The sequence below is a fragment of the Coffea arabica genome, chromosome 2e, assembly GCF_036785885.1.
Source record: "Coffea arabica cultivar ET-39 chromosome 2e, Coffea Arabica ET-39 HiFi, whole genome shotgun sequence".
Lineage (NCBI taxonomy): Eukaryota > Viridiplantae > Streptophyta > Magnoliopsida > Gentianales > Rubiaceae > Coffea > Coffea arabica.
In genome coordinates this window covers 30,088,156-30,110,688 of record NC_092313.1, presented here as the reverse complement: position 1 = coordinate 30,110,688, position 22,533 = coordinate 30,088,156, and the positions used below count along the sequence as shown (strand labels likewise).

The 22,533-nt window shown below is 36.1% G+C and overlaps 4 long non-coding RNA genes across 5 annotated transcripts; 3 read left to right on the top strand and 1 right to left on the bottom strand.

The window, feature by feature from the left end:
* Window positions 1–955: 955 nt before the first annotated feature.
* LOC140037260 (uncharacterized) lies at window positions 956–3,738 on the top strand. Its single transcript, XR_011841179.1, has 2 exons — window positions 956–1,306; window positions 3,531–3,738. It is a non-coding gene; the product is annotated as an uncharacterized lncRNA (long non-coding RNA).
* Window positions 3,739–4,943: 1,205 nt separating this feature from the next.
* On the bottom strand, window positions 4,944–9,625 carry LOC113732354 (uncharacterized). Its single transcript, XR_003458725.2, has 2 exons — window positions 8,813–9,625; window positions 4,944–5,268 (listed from the first exon to the last, which is right to left on the bottom strand). It is a non-coding gene; the product is annotated as an uncharacterized lncRNA (long non-coding RNA).
* A 1,303-nt stretch (window positions 9,626–10,928) lies between these two features.
* On the top strand, window positions 10,929–13,937 carry LOC140036969 (uncharacterized). The gene is made up of 2 exons (XR_011840663.1): window positions 10,929–11,164; window positions 13,750–13,937. It is a non-coding gene; the product is annotated as an uncharacterized lncRNA (long non-coding RNA).
* Window positions 13,938–18,102: 4,165 nt separating this feature from the next.
* Window positions 18,103–22,200, top strand: LOC140036968 (uncharacterized). 2 transcript variants are annotated; one of them, XR_011840662.1, is made up of 3 exons: window positions 18,103–18,385; window positions 20,185–20,261; window positions 22,016–22,200. It is a non-coding gene; the product is annotated as an uncharacterized lncRNA (long non-coding RNA). The 2 variants fall into 2 exon arrangements; XR_011840661.1 differs by lacking the exon at window positions 20,185–20,261.
* The last annotated feature ends 333 nt before the right edge of the window (window positions 22,201–22,533 follow it).

The following is a 22,533-nucleotide window of genomic DNA, read 5'->3' as shown; positions in this document are numbered from 1 at the left end:
AAAACTTTTCAAAGTTTTTAAACTATACACTTTAAAATATTAAAAAAATACACTTCAAAACTTTTTTAAAAACTTCTACAATAAGCTATAGTAAAGTTTTAGACAAACACCCAAAAAACTCACTTGCCAAACGGAGCCTTCGGATGTATCATTCTAATAACCAACCAAATGATATGTGAAATATGGAGATACAATTAGTCAAATCATTAATAGCGCACAAAGCTCAATACCTTGTCCAATATATGAGATAAATCTGTTGCTATAGGTGCTGTTGATGCCTTTTCTTACCATGACAAGCTAGCAAACTTGTGAGGACTCAAAATTTTCATACCTTTCATCTCGGCTTACTTGCTTATATATATAGTGAATGATAACTGACTGTTGTACCTTATTGCTTCTTTTAATTGATTGCCTAACGTTTTGTAGCACGAGATATTTATGGCAAGAAAGAAATTTTAATATAAGAGATTTCAAATCCTAGATTTGACCAAGAAAAAAAAAGGTGTTTGCAAGTTGTGTTGTGACCCGATAGTTAGTTACATATTTTCTTTGATTTCATTTACTTGTCTTGAATTCTTGGTTGTTTTATTAGTTGAATCATGATTTTGACCAATTTTCTTATTTTACTTGGTGCATGTTTCATTTTATACATATTAAGCCTCATAGTGCATAATACTAATGTGACCGATTAGTGAGATGTGTGTAACAAATTTGGAGGATTAGAAGGATTTTGTACAAAAGAAATTATGTGACAAAAGGTGTTAAGAGATGATTGGAAGAGTAATAGATATTTGAGTGCTTAAGAGAGACAATTAGATAGACTTCACTTGGATTTGTGCCACTTGTCAAACACCAAGCCAATCTTGACCAAGACCTTGACCAAGATTAAGCTTAAAACTTATCCAACTCAAGTCAATCACCATTTTCTTCCTTTGCCTTCCATGATGGACGAAATTTGAGAGGAGAAGAAGAGAAAAATACTCCATTTTCAGCCTTGATCTCTTGCTTGAATCATGGAAAAAAAAAAAACCAAGATCAACCTTAATCCACTCCAATCAACTTTGAGATAATCTTGAGGGGAAGCTCTTGGAGAAGTTTTGGAGGAAGAAACCTTTGAATACTTCTTGCTTGGCTGTCCGTCTAAGTTTCGGAGGCAAAGAGAAGAACTTTGCTAGAAATCCTCCATTATCTTTGAGTTTCTTTGATATATGATGTTATAGAAGTTAAAGGAAGGATTTGTATGGTGGATTTCATGATTTTCAGGTTGTGTTGTGATTTTCCAGCATTGTTTTGTGGGATTTAAGAGGTAAACTTGATAGCCACCTTATCTTTTCCACTTGTCTTTGTATCTACTTGATGGATGATACTTTATAAGGTAAAAGGCATGACTTTTATAATAACTATCATGGTATTGTTAGGTTTGGTAAAATTTCCAGCCTTGATGTAGTTACTTGAAGCTTTATATATACATGGAGTTGTGAGGGTTCAATGGCATGTATATGCTTGATTTAGTGAGTTGGTAGTCTGGTATGTATATGCTTGAGTTGAGACTGTTTTGTGGTGAGAATGAAGCCTTGAAAATGGCTGAAAATTAGGAAAAATAAGGGAAAGCGCTGCTGAAAATTTTTCCAGCAGGATACTTTAATCAGTTTTGGAAAATCTGTTATATCTTGGTATAGAAAAATCTGAATTGAGTTCCATTTGTTGCATTTGAAATTAGACTCATAGCTCTTTTAACCGTGTAAACTTCATGGGTGGGTTCATTTTCTATAAATACCAGCAAAATTTCAAAATGGGTTGAAAATCCAAGACTGTCCTGTTTTTGCACTTAATTTAGCAGTGAATTGAGGCTGAGATTTGACTAATTTATGGGTTGAATTTTATGAAGGTGTCTTATAGGGAGTTGTAATCTTTTGAGTCTATTTTCTAAAGGTATAAGATTTATGATTTTTGAACTTACAAAACTCAAGTTATGACTTTTCAAATAGCATTACAAAAACTGAAATTTTTCTTGCGAAATGACAAAAAACTTGGAAGGGTCATGGAAATATTTTTTGATTTTTAAACCTAACTTTCTCGATTAATTGTACTCCATTTCATACTTGGATCATAAATTTATTATGTATATGGATTTTTCAGCGTTCACATGGGACTTTCTAGCTTTGACATAACATAGTAAGATTTGAAATGTGATTTTTAACTTGGGTGTAGGGATTTCCAGCTTTCAATCAAAATTTTCAGCCTTAAATTATAATTTTTCAGCTTTAGTTTGTAAATTTCCAGCCTAGGGTTTAATTTTCCAGCGTAGAGGTATTATGTTTGTATGCTAGAGATAAGTCTAAATTAGTTGGTTTTGTAATCTAGTGTACGAACCCCTTTTTTTCTTATGAGTTGTGGAGTTGATTTGGGTTGTTTTGCCATATAGTTTAGTTTGAAAAATTGGAGAAAAAAATTGAAGGTAGAATAGGGGAATTGTTATCCATTTCATTTCTTGAAAGATAAGTGAGTAAAAGTGGACATGGAGGTGTGCTTTGTAATCGATTTGGACTTCATTTGTTTAGGAATGTTTGAGTTAACGTTGGTGGTGATATGTACCTGAAATTTCGCCAAAATTATATATTTTGCAAGGTGAAAATAATGACCATTTTAAAACATTATTTTTAGTTGCGTATGTCATGTTTTAAACTTGAAAGTTTCGATTGTTTTCTTTCTAGAACAAAGGCAAGCATGCATGTATTTTGCCTGGAGTTAATAAGCCATGAAGTCTATGTATATAAGTTCTATTCACATGATCTCCATGTGATATTCACAAGTGAGGGTTGGATATTTGGAAACCTTACTTGATTGTATTTTGTTATTCAATATTTGATCGCAAATTTAGAATCTGGCCAAGGAGCTGGGCCTCAACCTGATTTTGCTAAACACTAATCGTTGGTGAGTGTTAATGACTATGTGGAATGTTGTCTAAATATTAAATGCTTTCCAATGATTGCTAAATGAATTTTCAATGGGCGAGTGTGTACTTTATCGCACTCGACCTACGTAAAAGTGAATTTTCAATGATTGAATGCTACTTGTGCATAAATGTAAGCCTTTTGGCTGAACTAGGCCCTTGCCTTTCATTGCCAGTTGACTTGACTCAGAAACGGACTTGGTCAGGCGGCTAGTGACCCTGAGACAATGTCTGGTATACTTGAATATTACCACGAAATCTAGTGGAGAACTGGCCAGTGAATTCAATACAATAAAAATAAATGAATGAATGACATGAACACTGAAGGAGTTTTCACTTGCAAATGTTTTCTAATGTCGGAAGGATAAGAAAAATGGTTGGCGAATGAATGAATGAATGGCTCTAAGTGAGCACGTATCCTTTCAATGAATGAATGATTGACTCTTGAATGACTGTATATTATTGTGCCAAGTGTGCAAAGTGTTAAATGTAAATGTTTTCGTGTATGCCTGCTTGATTGCTTGTTTGGGAACCTCACTGAGTTTTTGTTCATCCCATTAGTTTGTTTTCCTTACAGGGATGGAGGTTGGAGCAAGTAGCCGTGAACTAGTATGTATAATCTCTTGTACTTGTACTTTTGTAGATGATATGTATTTGAAATCTTTAGAATGTAATCCTATAATTTACTTTTGGATTGTAAATTAAGTTTGAATTGTTGGTTGGAAATGAAACTTTTATGTTAATTTCGAGGATTGAAAGGTTATTTCAAGAACGTTAGTGAGTGAGTTCTGGTGAGAGTTGGGTAGGCGGTCCGCCAAACCCTTGGGTACGCTTTAGGGGGAAGTGGGGTCGTTACAGGTGGTATCAGAGTTCTTAATGAGCACATGCTGGGAGAGGGTTCTCAGACTGCAGGGATTGGCTCGTTAAGTGTGGAACAAATGTCTATTGTTAGGGACATTAGATATGTACGTCAGGTAAGAATCTTAAATGTGGTTGATTTATACTTGGGAATAGCCAGTTCGAGTTGTGAATTATCCTATTTTTTGATTTTTGTACCCGAGAACACAAGAGTTGAGAACATTTGGATGAAAGTCGACATCACGACTACGTTTGAGGTAAATATGAATGACAAAGGTCAAGGCACAAAAGATTTTAATATGTGACGTAGGAATGGAACTAATTGAGAAGAATAGATCGATAAGTGTTATAATGGACTAATCCAGCAATTAGTTGGTTAGGGTTTCTATGGCTGGTGGTTAGATTGTCATGCATGTTGGAAAAGCTAGCACTGCTGACTTGTCTCCTTCTAATTTGGCTCTTAATTGATTACCCTTGCCTGTACTTCCTTGATACCTACCCCTTGATGCAAAAATAAGGATTTGGACTTGATTCCTATCTTCCCCAGATTGAGAGTTTTGGATTAGGTATGAAAGTTTTGGAGAAAAGGGTTTGGATTCTAATCTTGTATACACACTACAAGAATTTTGGTCATCAGTGATAACTACTTTTCGTCACAAAAAATCAAAAAGCTGTCACTGATGACCATTATTGACAACATTTCAGTTGTCGCAGGGTCGTCACTGAATCTCCGTCGGTAAAAGTATACAGTGACGACTTTAAAGTCGTCAGTAAATAGAAGCTTTTTTATGACAATCTATGTCGTCAGTAAAAAATGAAAGTATACAGTGACGACCTTAGAGTCGTCAGTGAAGGAAATTTTTTATGACAACATATGTCATCAGTAAAAACTATAAATCTAGTGACGACACCTTCTCTTGTCAGTGATGCATGGAGGGACGGTAGTGAGGGCATAGGGGAATTAGTGACAACTTTGTTGTCAATAAACCCCTGATCAACTGTGGCAACAATCCCTTATCAATAAACAGTTTTGATTGAGTGACAATAACAATTGTCAATAAAGACATCTTGCCTAGAAAAATACTACTCATTTACAACACCTTACACATGACTTTCCTACTACAATAATATCTAAAAAATGAAAACATCAGCAATGTTTAATAAATAACAAACGTCGGCACCCGTTACAATAGAATATGCCAGAATAACATATTAAATATTCAAATGTCATAAATAAGTGCAACATCATAGTACAAATAGTTTCATAAGTTTGAGTAGAACAAATACTACTCATATAAGTCAAGACTGCACTAAAAAACATATTCCAAGTCCCAAAACATTTCCTGCGCTTCTGAAACATTTTCTAAACTTAAGACAGCACTATAACCACAGTTTTTGAGCCGACATGTAAGCCGTACTGCTAATCTTCTTCGAAACCTACAAAATGAGCAATATATCTGCAATAAAGTAGTAACGTTATTAGTAAAGTTATCAGGTGACAAAAGCAAAACAGTCTCTAATTGCTAAATAAACAACAAAAGTAACAAGCATTCACTAATCTTGATTTAGTTTGGATTGGTGGATACAAGCATTCACTAATCACAAGTTCCCAATTCTTTTCGGATATAGCCAATAAGGCCGTGTTAATTTGTGACAGTAGTCAGTGGCAATACCAGGTTCAGTGAATATTGTCATGTAACAAAGGTACATAATTAGTTGTGGCACAATGTACAATTTGGAAAGCAACTTGCTTTGCAAAACAAATTATTTTGCATTACTTGTCTGCATTTATCAGGAAGGCAGTTACCCCAACAATGTACTTTGGTAGCTGGATGGCATATGCCATTGAAGATTATGAAAGGGGACTATTCTGTGAAATTCAATGCAAACTTAGTGCATGGTCCTTATTGTAGGTTGCCTTTGGTGAAACCTTAGCCAAATTTGGATAAAAAATTAAATGTGCTAAAAATGTACTAGACAACATGGCGCAATGACAAGTTGATACAATGATTTGCAAAACCACCAATCAAAACAAGTTTTTAGAGTGGTGAAGTATAATTTAAGTTTCTGATTAATGAAGATTTCGGTACGTATATTTCTCATGAGTATTAGTTAACAAGAAATTCTTGTGCCTTTTTTTTTGTTCTCTATTTTACTCGGGTTGATAATTGGCACTTGGCAAGGAACTTCTACTTATTGTTCCGCTCAATATCTAAATAGTAGATCTTTTCTCATTTTAGTTTCCTAATACTCTTTATGCTAACTTGAAGTAAATAGCAACACTGAAAACAGAAATTGATTAATATGTGTGTGTGTGAGTGCATATAATTGACAAACAGAAAACAATAAAATAAAAGAATTGTCAATTCAGGGTAGTTGTTCGTGGGGGGGGGGGGGGAGGGGGGTGGGCCTCGTCAAATTGTGTGGAATTCAACATTATAGTATGTTAATTTTAGCGTTGGTTGAAAGACGTGCTTCTCTCTCTACATGCAATCACAACAAATGTAGATCGAACGTTGCAAGTGATTAAACAAACCTAAGCACTAAAATTATGCCTACGCATTGTGACTCAATTGGTAAGCGTTTAAGCCTTTGTATTTTTTTGAATAGTAAGCCTTTGCATTCGAAGCACTTGAGTTAGAATCTTATATTCAAAATTTACAATTTAGATTCAAATTTTATATGTATTCATGTCCATTAGTATGTATATGTGTGTATGTATATATATATATGTATATTGTGAGCGTAGGAAATATTAATTTAAATAGTACCAATTAAAACCATAAGCTATTATTTAGTCTCCAAAATTTATTATGAGTTAGTTTAGTCCTTTAGACGAGTTTAACAAAGCTGAAAAAGTGTTTTCACTTTATTACGAGCCAATTTAGTCTCTCATTTTTTTTTTACTTAAATCGAAAGAGTCCCTCAACTATATTTACATTACTAGTTTGGTCCTTATTTGATTCATCCACCCAATTTGCTAATTTTCTACACTAACAACAAAATTTCCTTGAAGATGGAAATAAAGCCGTGTGAATATCTTTCTTTAAAAGGAACTGGAAACTTGTGATTTCGTTAAAAGGAACTGGACTTTTGGCATCATGGTTGATCAAAAGGCTTCTTGAAGATGGTTATTCTGTCAACGCTACAATTAGGTCCTCTTCAGGTTCATGTTTGCTAATTTACTAGTAATTAGTTCTTTACTTGAATTACTTTACCATTTCCGTCTTCAACTTTACATATCATCAGAACAACAGTTTTTGGCAACTAAGTAGGAGCTAATTTCAGAAACGAAGGGTCTGAGACAGAACAGCAAATTGTCTGCACCGTATTTCTAACAAGAAATCAGAAGCTTTGTTCAGCAGAGACAAAGGGAATGAAGAAGACAGTGCCATGATAAAATTCAACAAGGAAAGAAAGGATTTTCCAGAGTAAAGGCGGTAATTAGGAGCCATCAAAGTTTCCGTTTGAGCTTTAAAGCCTAAATGTCATTGCAAAACAGAAAAACTAGAATCAGGATACCATATAGCAAATCATTAGACTTAACTGGAAATTGCATGACATTAATGTTTGGCAAGTATTCAAAAAGCTAAATCAGTACTTTGTTTTTGCTGTTCATTTCTAACCTAAATTGGTAAGCAGATATCAAATCTTCCTACTCTATCCACAACGACCAGTAGTGATAGCAAAGTTATGCATAAACTTACTTTATAAACTCAAGGTGATTTACTCACAGCAAGAGTAAAATGAGAAAAAGAAACATCATGGAGCATAAAAAACGGCAAGTGAGCAAGAAGGGAAAACAACAACAAATTTTCTTCACACATTTGGAGACCTGGAAACTAATCATGATGAAATGATCATAACCCAAAGGATAAACCTCAATGCTAACAAATGCAAATGAACATAGAGCTTGTGAATTGCTGTGCAACAAATTTATAAGCCGCGGACTTTACGAATTGCGAAATGTGAAGCATAAAAGAAAAAGGGTTCCAGCTAAACGGAACTCACTGCTTCATCTAACAAGAGCGAAGTTAAACATGAGAGATGGACTTAAGACATCACAACCAGAATGCAAGGAAGGAGAATCAAGAAAGACGGCCATATAGGCGTGTGAGTAACCAACAAGGAAAAGGAAATACCCATCAACAAACTGCCATCCAGCAGACTTTTGTTACGTGCATTCTGGGCATGACTCACGCTCATTAAAAAGATTCTCAACATCTGACTAATTTATCAAAGAGAGACATGAAACAGAGGGAACCTATGAAATGGAAGAGATAAACAAGAGAAAACAGCCCATAAGTACTAACGAATAGATTGCTGTCTATTTACATTCAGATTCTCAAACCAATCTGGCAACTTGGAGAAATCATATCATTCTAGTTCCAAACGCTACTCGGTGAACCAGCAAACAGGGCAAATATTTTTCAATCAGAACCTAGTTAGGCATTTCGTCGAACAGGTTGGGGCATTAGAAATTTCATCAGACTTTTGCTCCAATTGAAGTTAATCGGCCCCAAAATTGTTCAATAAGCAAGAGCTTTCAGTTCAATTTAACACATAAGGCACATATGATCTAAAATCCTGAACAATCAACATGACAATTGTACTTAGCAAACACACGGTAAAAATGCTCTGAACATCGCGGAATGCAATAACGAAAAAGTGGAAAAAATCAACTTCAAGAATCATGGCTTTTCTTTTTCTTCCCGACTAGCAAACGCACGGATTCTGCCTAACTTTGGACTGGCCAGAGTCCCTATTGAATAAAAAAGCACAAAATCCCCTCTTTTGGTTCAAAACTTTCGTTCGGGCTTTTTATCAAACAAGTCATGGGCATTAAAAATTTCAATGATTCTTTGTTCAAGTGATATTATATCTAGCCCCAAAATTCATCAGAACAAAAATGGATTTCAATCCCAGCATCATATAAAACACATATATTCACGGGCTATGTAAAACACAGAAGGAAGACTGAACTATAAACGAAGAAATTACCTCTCACGGTCTCGCCAAAGCAAAATTCTCCAAGGCAAGCATCCAATGAGGACCGCTGGGGTAGACATCAATCAAGCCGTTGAACTGCCTCTCTCCTCTTCCACGTGCTTATCATCAGCCTTCAACTTCTTGACATCTTCGTTGTTCTCTCCCTCCTCGTCAGCTTCATTTCTGACACGCTTTAAACTGCCGGCACCGCCAACCGCCGCGTCATCAGCTTGGGCTTCAACTATTTTCATGTCTTGAGTGGATGATTCCTTCACCTCACCGTCGACTAGGGTTTCTGGGGTTTACTTTTGCTCTATTTCTGCCATAGTTTCCTCTCTGTTTTCCTTTCTTCTCTTAGTCTACCTCTCTCTGACTTCAACTCTCTCCTTTTGTTTTTTTTTTCCGCCGCTCTCCTTTTCCTTCCCTCTGTTTTTCCTTTTTTCGTAGCTATTCTTTCCTCAGCCGAAGCTCCCTCTCTTTTCCGTTGGCTTGGCCGATAGTTTTTCTCTTTGTTAATCCTTGTCCGCCGCCCTCCTTCATTTTCTAATTTCTTCCGCCGAGAATCGGCATACCTTTTTGGTAGAGAGTTGCTGCTAAATGTGGTCTTCTATTTGATCATTTCCGAGCCAAGATCAATTAGGAGATGGCGAGGAGATGTTTCGGTAGAGATAAGGAGCAGTGTGCTACGGTTGGTTCTAAGTGTTGGCTGTTGGCTTTAGGATACTGCTAGTGTTTTGTTCGGTGATACTGGTAGTGTTGGCTTTAGGATACTGGTAGTGTTGGCTATTTGGTTCTAAGTATTCTAAGTGTTTCCGCGCCTCTCCTCAAAATATTGACTTTGAATGAAATTTCAATTCCTTATATTTCCCCTTACTTGTTCAGTACCAAAATTTCAATCAACGTTTTTTAGCTTCCAACATTTTAGTTGAATTAATATTTTACTAATATAATATTACTTGCTACTTTTAAATATTTTTGTGAAAATATTCATAATGGATGAGAAAATTATGTTGAAATATTACAAGTGGTAAATGCACCTTGGTTTTGCTTCAAATAGTTAAATTTTTTATGACATCAAACAGTTGATCCGATATTAATATTACAAGTGAATTTTTAGCTTCAAATTTTATTTAAATTTACTAATGTATTTCTAATCACTACTTCTTAACATATTTATCAAAAAATTATAATGGATGAAAATTTTTTGCTAAATTCAAAGAACTGGTAAATATACTCTTTCTCAAGTTGTAATAGTTTATATAATTGTTCTAACTAGAAACTTTCATTAATTTTTTTTTAGTTAAAAACCTATTGAGTAACTATGACTAGTTTAATAAATCATCAAATTTTTAAAAAATTAAATTAATATTTAAGTAACTATGACTAGTTTAATAAATCATCAAATTTTAAAAAAATTAAATTAATATTGAGGCTCACAATTAAATAAAGTCATAGTTAATAAATCATCAAATTTTAAAAAAATTAAATTAATATTAAGGCTCACAATTAAATAAATGCATTAGAGATTGTGAGGACTCGAAAATTTTTATTATTTTAAAATCCCTAATTTTGGCTCAATTAATTATTTATTTGGATTTTTGTCACGAATAATATTTTCTAACCTTATTAGACCGAAGTACATGGTTTTATAGATTCGTTATATTTTTAAAGCGCCTCATTTCAAAAAATTATTTTTTAAAAGCTTGTTTAGCGAAAAAGTGAAAACGTGTCTAAACACTTTAGCCAATTGGGAGTACAATAAGCTCAAAATTTGAGACCTATACAATGGTCCTAAAATAGACAATTTTAGGTTTAATCACACAAGTGATAGCTAGGGGTACAATCGTTATAAGAATTTTTCAAAGGTTTCAATTTTTATTGCGCCTAAATTAGAAATACGTGTTTGCACATGCGCGCTTAATTGAGGGACTTTGGACCATTATTTTGGGACAATTAAGAATGAATAATATTTATATGAATGTAAGTGTCCTAGAGGTTTAGTGCACTAGTGCAACAAACATAAGAGAAATCGAACACAAAACGCGCGCGTAGGGCACTAGTTGTAATTGATTTGACGTATTTAATATATTAGACGTCAAGCGTCTTATGTACACAAAGGAACCAGCAATCTCATTTCATTTCTGCAAAGCTTCATGGCCGGATAGCAGCAGCAAAAGGGACAACCGAAACCTTCAGCATTTCTTCTTCCAAAACTCATGCAAATCACCACCAAATCTTCTAAAAATTTAGCACCACTTAGCCTAAGTCTTGGACAACACATTTAGCTGGAAAAGGGAGGAGCTTTCACGGTTCTTCAAGCTTCAAAGGGGCAGAAACTTCTGTCCTAACCAGCCATCAAAGTAGGTAGTAATCAATCACCTTAAACTTGTCTTTTGGAGTTTGATTTATGCATTTGAGCTAGAATCGTCACTTTAGTAGCTTGTATTGTTGGGAAAATTGTTAAACGTGGGCTCTATGAACTCCCACTTTGGGTTGATGGCTGTGATGATGTTTGATGATGGTTTTGTTGCTGAATTAGAGCTTAAGGAAGTAGATTAAAGGTGCTTTGTTACCAGAAACGTTATTGAACTCTTGAAACAAAAAGTTCCCATTTTACCCCTGCTCTGTTCGGTCATTTTAATGCAGAAACTGAGGATTTAATGGCCTGGTTATGTTGTTTACATGTTGTAGCAGTTGTGTACAAATTTTCGTTGAAAAATACTGAGTTTTGGTGGGTCAAACGAATTTATTTCCAAAGCTAGTAATCTGGGAAAACGGTTGCCGTCGTAACCAGACCAGTGTTCGTGTTTCGTCCATAACTCCGTACTCCGACGTCGAAATCAAGTGCCGTTAGCGGCATTTGAAACTAGACGTTCCTATGTTTCCAATGGTGTATAGTGCACATTCTGGTTTCATGTGTGTGAGCCACACCATTCAACTGAAGTCGGCTGTCCTGTTTCTCCATTCTGCCGAAATGATTTGATGATGGTGCAACTTTAGGCTTAATTTCGAACCAGTTACATGCTGAAACTTGTAACGATTTCTTCAGTGCAATTTTATCCCTGTGAATTTATTTTCTAACACTATCAACCATTCCCAATTCTGAGTTAAATTGAGGGAGTTATGATCAAAATACGGCGATTGCATCGTTTTTGAAACCTTAGATTTGGATAGATTGCCTTAAGGATTTTTCCAAACTTTGGTTGATTGATTAACCACCTTTCCGAGGGTATTTTTCCATGAAATTTGATAGAGAGATACCCTTCATATGGGAGTATTATACTACAAAATTTGGTGTCAATTCAAGTCCGTTTCGACACTTAACAAAAGGTCCAAAGTCGGAACCAAATCTGGAAATTTTGTAACAGTCTTCAATTTTTCCCAACTTTGAGCTACCATATCTTGGTGCTCGAAACTCCGATTCTTGAGCCGCTTGTTCTGTCCGAAACTTTACTTGTACTTCTAATTGAGTTATAAGTTTCAAGGGCCGGTTTGCAACGAGTGATTTTTTCCGAATTTCCAAAATTAGCGAAAAATCAACCCCGGCTCAATCCTGGTAATCTAGAACAGCAACTTTAGACTCATTTTTGAATACCTTCCACTTAGATTCATGGAACAATGTCTTCTAAGGACTTTTAGTACTTTGGAAGATGATTCCAACGGTACCAAATTTATCAAGTTTCGATTTGTAGAGAAGAAATTATGATTTTTCAAAGATTTGACCAAAAATCGAAAATTCTGAAATTCCAAAGGAAATCCGCGAAGGAACTATTCCACAGAATCCGGCCAGAAACTGGCCGGATTGTCGGCTTGATTAGTGGTGAAGTTTGAAAAAAAAGGAGGTTAGCCACTGCCTCCAATCTGGCCAGAAATCCGGCCGGATTGTGGCGTGGCCAGCCCTTTTTCGATTTCGATCGTTCGTTTTGCAATCGTTTTGCTCGTACTCGTTTCCAACCAATGATTTTAAGGATAATAATCCGATTTTTACTCGAGTCCTGCACCCTTTTGAGAATCCAACTTCAAAGACAAGTCAAACGAAGTTTTCAAATATTTCCGAACCTTACCCGTGTCCAATCTTTCTCACCACTTGGGGACCTATAGTAATTATCTACTATTCGATGTTCAGGCACGCACGAGGACCTCCAAGAGGACCCTACCGTGAAAGTTTGAACTCTCCCTCCAACCTACTTGCTTGCATAACTAGTGAGTGTCAAGTGTATGCCTACTTGAGCTCTAAAGTCTTGATTCATGCTTGACTTACCTGATTATATGCTCAGTCTATTGGATTTTGAAAAATGGAGTCGAGTGTGTACTTAATCGCACTCGTTCTCATTTGGAACAAATGACTCATGTTTGACATGCTTTGCATGGTTTATATGACCTGAAATACATGTTTAAACCTGTCAAATGCTTGAATTTATGACATGATATGCTATGATTGCATACGTCGATGGAGTGAATCTCCTCGACATTTACATGATACATGGGGGACGCCCAAACTCATAGGCCGACCTTGGGACTCGAGCCGGCATGGGCCTGGTCGGGAACCTTGGTGAGCCATGAGAATTACATGATAAGTTTGATCTATTTGAGAGATCTCGCTTGGTATACTCGTGAAGTATCGCCTTATAAGTGTCGTGCGGGCCCGAAGTGGTGTATGGTGGACGGATGAGAAGTAAGTGGTGAACTACGGATATGAAAATATCAACCCGGTTGACGGAGAGTCATCACGGGGAGATATACAAATGACATCGGCAAATGTGAAACTTAGCTCGTGAGAGCTTCCATATCCTTGAATTGTTTCTGGTTACATTTTGTCGGCGTTATTAATTACTTGCAAGCTATTACCTGAATTGTATTTGGGCTTGTTATCTGAACTATGTGTCTGCATGTGTGTTCTTGGCCTCACGAGCGTTTTGCTCACCTTGTAGATTTGTTTTCCTTAACAGGTTTGAACTCGGAGGTAAAATGGAGAAGCCCTCTTGATGTACTTTTGTTTAGGGCTTGGTATTACTTTTAGTTATGCCTTTGGTTTTGGAATTGTACTTTTGGTATGGAAATGTAACCTTTGGACGAAATGTAATCTGTATTCTGACGTGTGGTTTGGAGAATGGATGACTATTATTAAGTTTGAATACTTCCACATTTATTGTATCTAAGTTATTGGCTTGTATTGTGTGGTCCGACTATAAGTTGAATGGAATTGCTTGAGTTCTGGCGAGAGTTAGGCAGGCGTCCCGCGGATACCCTTTGGTTCGCCTTAGGGAGAAGTGGGGGCGTCACAGAGATGTTCAAGTTAGTGATGATACTTATGTTGTCACTAACTACGTTATAGTTTTACTGACAAAAATTGGTCGTCAGTAAACATAAACAGTGACAACAATGAAATGTTGTTAAAGAAAGCGGTAGAATTACTGATAACATTTATCAAATCATCACTATCGCAAATCTCGCGCCTTCCAAGTCCCATGGCGCGAAGTAGTTTTGTGACGACAATTAAATGTTGTCACTGAAAACTCAGTTTCTTTGAGTCAATTGTGACAACCTTCAAAGTCGTGACTAAACAACCTCATTTTGTGACGACTTTTTGTCGTCACAAAGAAATGTTGTCACTAATGATCTTTTTTCTTGTAGTGACATTCTTTTAGTGAATGTAGGATGACCACTCCGATTGAGGATGAAAAGGATACTATAGGGGTAAGTAGCTATAGTATATTTTGGGTATGGCATTGGCAATGACCATGAGTAAATTGGAGATTGCAAACTTGAGTTTTGCTAGCAAAGATTAGAATTACGATGGCGAAATTCTTTTAAGGGGGAGAGAGTGTGAGAACTCAAAATTTTCATACCTTTCATTTCAACTAATTTGCTTGTATATATAGTGAATGACAACGGATAGTTGTACCTTATTGTTTCTTTTAAGTGATTGACTAACATTTTGTAGCACGAGATATTTATGGCAAGAAAGAAATTTTAATACAAGAGATTTCAAATCCTAGATTTGACCAAGAAAAAAAAAGGTTTTGTCCATTTTTACTCACTTTTAGATATTTGCAAGTTGTGTTGTGACCTGATAATTAGTTAAATATTTTCTTTGATTTCATTTACTTGCCTTGAATTCTTGGTTGTTTTATTAGTTGAATCATAATTTTGACCTATTTTTTTATTTTACTTGGTGCATGTTTCATTTTATATATGTTAAGTCTCATAGTGCATAATACTAGTATGACCGATTAGTGAGGCGTCTGCAATAAATTTGGAGGATTAGAAGGGTTTTGTGCAAAAAGAATTATGTAACAAAAGGTGTTAAGAGATGATTGGAGGAGTAATAGATATTTGAGTGCATAAGAGAGACAATTAGATTGACTTCACTTGGATTTGTGCTACTTGTCAAATACCAAGTCAATCTTGACCAAGACTTGACCAAGATTAAGCTTAATACTGTCAAGATTAAGCTTAAAACTTATCCAACTCAAGTCAATCACCATTTTTTTTCCTTTTCCTTCCATGATGGACGAAATTTGATAGGATAAGAAGAGAAAAATACTCCATTTTCAGCCTTAATCTCTTGCTGAATCATGGGAAAAAAAAAACCAAGATCAACCCTAATCCACTCCAATCAACCTTGAGATAATCTTGAGGGGTAGCTCTTGGAGAAGTTTTGGAGGAAGAAACCCTTGAGTACTTCTTGCTTGGCTGTCCGTCTAAGTTTTGGAGGTAAAAAGGAGAACTTTGCTAGAAATCCTCCCTTATCTTTGAGTTTCTTTGATATATGATGTTATAGAAGCTAAAGGAAGGGTTTATACGGTGGATTTCATGATTTTCAGGTTGTGTTGTGATTTTTCAGCATTGTTTTGTGGGATTTAAGAGGTAATTTGATAGCTACCTTATCTTTCCACTTATTTTTGTATTTACTTGATGGATGATACTTTATAAGGTAAAAGCCATGACTTTTATGACAGCTATCATGGTACTGTTAGGTTTGGTGAAATTTCCAGCCTTGATGTAGTTACTTGAAACTCTATATATACATGGAGTTGTGATGGTTCAATGCTATGTATATGGTTGATTTAGTGAGTTGATGGTCTGGTATGTATATGCTTGAGTTGAGACTATTTTGTGGTGAGAATGAAGCCTTGAAAATGGCTGAAAATTAGGAAAAATAAGGGAAAGCGCTGCTGAAAATTTTTCCAGCAAGATACTTTAATCAGTTTTGGAAAATTTGTTATATCTTGGTATAGAAAATCTGAATTGAGTTCCATTTGTTGTATTTGAAATTAGACTCATAGCTCTTTTAACCGTGTAAACTTCATGGGTTGGTTCATTTTCTATAAATACCAGCAAAATTTCAAAATGGGTTGAAAATCCAAGACTGTCCTGTTTTTGCACTTAATTTAGCAGTGAATTGAGGCTGAGATTTGACTAATTTATGGGCTGAATTTTATGAAGGTGTCTTCTAGGGAGTTGTAATCTTTTGAGTCTATTTTCTAAAGGTATAAGATTTATGATTTTTGAACTTACAAAACTCAAGTTATGACGTTTCAAAGAGCATTACAAAAACTGAAATTTTTCTTGCGAAATGACAAAAAACTTGGAAGGGTCTTGGAAATATTTTCTGGTTTTTAAACCTAACTTTCTCGATTACTTGCACTCCATTTCATACTTGGATCATAAATTTATTATGTATATGGATTTTTCAGCGTTCACATGGGACTTTCTAGCTTTGATATAATATAGTAAGATTTGAAATGTGATTTTTAACTTGGGTGTAGGGATTTCCAGCCTTGAATTATAATTTTTCAGCTTTAGCTTCTAAATTTTCAGCCTAGGGTTTAATTTTCCAATGTAGATGTATTATGTTTGTATGCTAGAGATAAGTCTAAATTAGTTGGTTTTGTAGTCTAGTGTACGAACCCCTTTTTTCTTATGAGTTGTGGAGTTGATTTGGGTTGTTTTGCCATAAAGTTTAGCTTGAAAAATTGGAGGAAAAATTGAAGAAAGAACGGGGGAATTGTTATCCATTTCATTTCTTGAAAGATAAGTGAGTAAAAGTGGGCATAGAGGTGTGCTTTGTAATCGATTTGGACTTGACTTGTTTAGGAATGTTTGAGTTAACCTTGGAGGTGATATGTAAGTTGAAATTTTGCCAAAATTATATATTTTGCAAGGTGAAAGTAATGACTATTTTAAAACGTGATTTTTAGTTGTGCATGTCACGTTTTAAACATAAAAGTTTCGATCGTTTTTTTTCTAAAACAAAGGCAAGCATGCATGTATTTTGCCCGGGGTTAGTAAGTCATGAAATCTATGTATGTAAGTTCTATTCACATGATCTCCTTGTGATATTCACAAGTAAGGGTTGGATATTTGGAAACCCTACTTGATTGTATTTTGTTATTCAATATTTGATCGCAGATTTAGAATCTGGCCAAGGAGTTAGGCCTCTGTGAGGACCCGAAAATTTTCTTATTTTTATAGAATATTACTGGAATATTTAAATGATTATTCACTCATTTTCTTCGAATTATTTATTTCGACCATTTTAAATCCATTTATATGGAATGACGCCTCTTTATATTTTTAAAGCGTTTTGTTGAAAAATTCGCTTTTCGAAAATTTGTTTAGTCCGGAACGACGGGTGCACGTTTTTCTAGGCTATACTTGAATCGGGAGTATATTAATATTGGAGAATTAAGAACGATCAATAATAGATTAAGAAAGGTTAATGGAGGAATTAATACTCAATTCACGTGAGAACTCGTAAAATTATTATTTTTAAAACCCCTAATTTTGGCTCAATTAATTATCTATTTGGATTTTTGCCCCGAATAATATTTTCTAGCCTTATTAGACCTAAGTACATGGTTTTATAGTTTCGTTATATTTTTAAAGCGTCTCATTTCAAGAATTATTTTCTTAAAAACTTGATTAGTGAAAAGTGAAAACGTGTCTGAAAAACTTTAGCCAATTGGGAGTACAATAAGCTCGAAAATTTGGAGACATGTACAATGGTCCTAAAATAGGTAAATTTAGGTTTAAATACTCAAGTGATAGTTAGTGGTACGATCGTTATAAGAATTTGTCGAAGGTTTCATTTTATCGCGCCTAAATTTAAATTACGTGTTTTCACGTGCGCGCTTAATTGAGGGACTTTGGACCATTATTTTGGGACAATTAAGAATGAATAATATTTATATGAATATAGGTACCCTAGAGGTTTAGTGCACTAGTGCAACAAACGTAAGAGAAATCGAACACAAAACGCGCGCGTAGGGCACTAGTTATAATTGATTTGACGTATTTAAAATATTAGACGTCAAGCATCTTATGACCGCAAAGGAACCAGCAATCTCATTTCATTTCTGCAAAACTTCATGGCCGGATAGCAGCAGCAAAAGGGACAACCGAAACCTTCAACATTTCTTCTTCTAAAACTCATGCAAATCACCACCAAATCTTCTAAAAATTTAGCACCACTTAGCCTAAGTCTTGGACAACACATTTAGTTGGAAAAGGGAGGAGCTTTCACGGTTCTTCAAGCTTCAAAGGGGCCGAAACTTCTGTCCTAACCAGCCATCAAAGTAGGTAGTAATCAATCACCTTAAACTTGTCTTTTGGAGTTTGATTTATGCATTTGAGCTAGAATCGTCACTTTAGTAGCTTGTATTGTTGGGAAAATTGTTAAACGTGGGCTCTATGAACTCCCACTTTGGGTTGATGGCTGTGATGATGTTTGATGATGGTTTTGTTGCTGAATTAGAGCTTAAGGAAGTAGATTAAAGGTGCTTTGTTACCAGAAACGTTATTGAACTCTTGAAACAAAAAGTTCCCATTTTACCCCTGCTCTGTTCGGTCATTTTAATGCAGAAACTGAGGATTTAATGGCCTGATTATGTTGTTTACATGTTGTAGCAGTTGTGTACAAATTTTCGTTGAAAAATACTGAGTTTTGGTGGGTCAAACGAATTTATTTCCAAAGCTAGTAATCTGGGAAAACGGTTGCCGTCGTAACCAGACCAGTGTTCGTTTTTCGTCCATAACTCCGTACTCCGACGTCGAAATCAAGTGCCGTTACCGGCATTTGAAACTAGACGTTCCCATGTTTCCAATGGTGTATAGTGTACATTCTGGTTTCATGTGTGTGAGCCACACCATTCAACTGAAGTCGGCTGTCCTGTTTCTGCATTCTGCCGAAATGATTTGATGATGGTGCAACTTTAGGCTTAATTTCGAACCAGTTGCATGCTGAAACTTGTAACGATTTCTTCTGTACAATTTTAGCCCTTTGAATGTATTTTCTAACACTATCAACCATTCCCAATTCTGAGTTAAATTGAGGGAGTTATGAACAAAATACGGCGACTGCCTCGTTTTTGAAACCTTAGATTTGGACAGATTGCCTTAAGGATTTTTCCAAACTTTGGTTGATTGATTAACCACCTTTCCGAGGGTATTTTTCCATGAAATTTGATAGAAAGATACCCTTCATATGGGAGTATTATACTGCAAAATTTGGTGTCAATTCAAGTCCGTTTCGACACTTAACAAAATGTCCAAAGTCGGAACCAAATCTGGAAATTTTGTAACAGTCTTGAATTTTTCCCAACTTTGAGCTACCATATCTTGGTGCTCGAAACTCCGATTCTTGAGCCGCTTGTTCTGTCCGAAACTTTACTTGTACTTCTAATTGAGTTATAAGTTTCAAGGGCCGGTTTGCAACGAGTGATTTTTGCCGAATTTCCAAAATTAGCGAAAAACCAACCCCGGCTCAATCCTGGTAATCTAGAACAGCAACTTTAGACTCATTTTTGAATACCTTCCACTTAGATTCATGGAGCAATGTCTTCTAAGGACTTTTAGTACTTTGGAAGACGATTCCAACGGTACCAAATTTATCAAGTTTCGATTTGTAGAGAAGAAATTATGATTTTTCAAAGATTTGACCAAAAATCGAAAATTCTGAAATTCCAAAGGAAATCCGCGAAGGAACTATTCCACAGAATCCGGCCTTGAATCCGGCCAGAAACTGGCCGGATTGTCGGCCGGATTAGTGGTGAAGTTTGAAAAAAAAAAGGAGGTTAGCCACTGCCTCCAATCCGGCCAGAAATCCAGCCGGATATCCGGCCAGGTTCCAGCCGGATTGTGGCGTGGCCAGCCCTCTTTCGATTTCGATCGTTCGTTTTGCAATCGTTTTGCTCGTACTCGTTTCCAACCAATGATTTTAAGGATAATAATCCGATTTTTACTCGAGTCCTGCACCCTTTTGAGAATCCAACTTCAAAGACAAGTCAAACGAAGTTTTCAAATATTTCCGAACCTTACCCGTGTCCAATCTTTCTCACCACTTGGGGACCTATAGTAATTATCTACTATTCGATGTTCAGGCACGCACGAGGACCTCCAAGAGGACCCTACCGTGGAAGTTTGAACTCTCCCTCCAACCTACTTGCTTGCATAACTGGTGAGTGTCAAGTGTATGCCTACTTGAACTCTAAAGTCTTGATTCATGCTTGACTTACCTGATTATATGCTCAGTCTATTGGATTTTGAAAAATGGAGTCGAGTGTGTACTTAATCGCACTCGTTCTCATTTGGAACAAATAACTCATGTTTGACATGCTTTGCATGGTTTATATGACCTGAAATACATGTTTAAACCTGTCAAATGCTTGAATTTATGACATGGTATGCTATGATTGCATACGTCGATGGAGTGAATCTCCTCGACATTTACATGATACATGGGGGACGCCCAAACTCATAGGCCGACCTTGGGACTCGAGCCGGCATGGGCCTGGTCGGGAACCTTGGTGAGTCATGAGAATTACATGATAAGCTTGATCTATTTGAGAGATCTCGCTTGGCATACTCGTGAAGTATCGCCTTATAAGTGTCGTGCGGGCCCGAAGTGGTGTATGGTGGACGGATGAGAAGTAAGTGGTGAACTACGGATATGAAAATATCAACCCGGTTGACGGAGAGTCATCACGGGGAGATATACAAATGACATCGGCAAATGTGGAACTTAGCTCCTGAGAGCTTCCATATCCTTGAATTGTTTCTGGTTACATTTTGTCGGCGTTATTAATTACTTGCAAGCTATTACCTGAATTGTATTTGGGCTTGTTATCTGAACTATGTGTCTGCATGTGTGTTCTTGGCCTCACGAGCGTTTTGCTCACCCTGTAGATTTGTTTTCCTTAACAGGATTGAACTTGGCGAGGTATCGAAGAAACCTTCCTAATACACTTTTGTTTAGGGTTTCTATTACTTTTGACTATGTGTTGGCTTTTGGATTGTATTTTGGAATCCGAATGTAACTTTTGGAGCATGATGTATATTTGAGATATATATAATGGTTGTTGAACACCCGATGTGCGGGTCGGATAACGGATGACTTTCATTAAACTTGAACGCTTCCGCATTTATTGTATCTAAGTTATTGACTCGTATTGTGTGGTCCGGTAATAAGCTTGAATGGAATTGCTTGAGTCCTGGCGAGAGTTAGGCAGGCGTTCCGCGGATACCCTTTGGTTCGCCTTAGGGAGAAGTGGGGGCGTCACAGCCTCAACCTGATTTTGCTTAACATTAATTATTAGTAAGTGTTCCTTGCATGTGTATGCTTTAAATGACTATGTGGAATGTTGTCTAAATGTTAAATGCTTTCCAATGATTGCTAAATGGATTTTCGATGGACGAGTATGTACTTTATCGCACTCGACCCACGCAAAAGTGAATTTTCAATGATTGAATGCTACTTGTGTATGAATGTAAGCCTTTTGGCTGAATTGGGCCCTTGCTCTTCGTTGACGGTCAAATCGAGCCAGAAGCGGACTCGGTTGGGCGGCTGGTGACCCTGGGACAATGTTTGGTATACTCAAGTATTACCACGAAATCTGGTGGAGAACTGACCAGTGAATTCAATGCAATAAAAATAAATGAATGAATGACATGAGCACTGAATGAGTTTTTACTTGCAAATGTTTTCTAATGTCGGAGGGATAAGGAAAATGGTTGGCGAATGAATGAATGAATGGCTTCAAGTGAGCATGTATCCTTTCAATGAATGAATAATTGACTCTTGAATGACTATTTATTACTGTGCCAAGTGTGCAAAGTGCTAAATGTAAATGTTTTCGTGTATGCTTGCTTGATTGCTTGTTTGGGAACCTCGCTGAACTTTTAACTCATCCCATTAGTTTGTTTTCCTTACAGGGATGGAGGTTGGAGCAAGTAGCCGTGAACTAGTGTATATAATCTCTTGTACTTGTACTTTTATAGATGAGATGTATTTGGAATCTTTAGAATGTAATCCTATATTTTACTTTTGAATTGTAATTAAGTTTGAATTGTTGGTTGGAAATGGAACTTTTATGTTAATTTCAAGACTATTTCAAGAACGTTGGTGAGTGAATCCTGATGAGAGTTGGGCAGACGGTCCACCAAACCCTTGAGTATGCCCTAGGGAGAGGTGGGATCGTCACAAAACTAATCTATCTATCTATCTATCTATCTATATGTACTCCCTATAAATAGAATGGATAGTTTAGACAAGTGGAATGTAAGCAATTTGATGTGTAAGTATTTTTTTTGTCTTAGGTTTTGCTGCGTACCCTTTTGTCTAATAATTAGAGTCATTTTATTTCGGTTATGATAGTAATGATATGAATAAAATGTTACCAATTGATTCAATAATATGAGTAATTAGAATAAAAACTAAAACGCTACCAAAT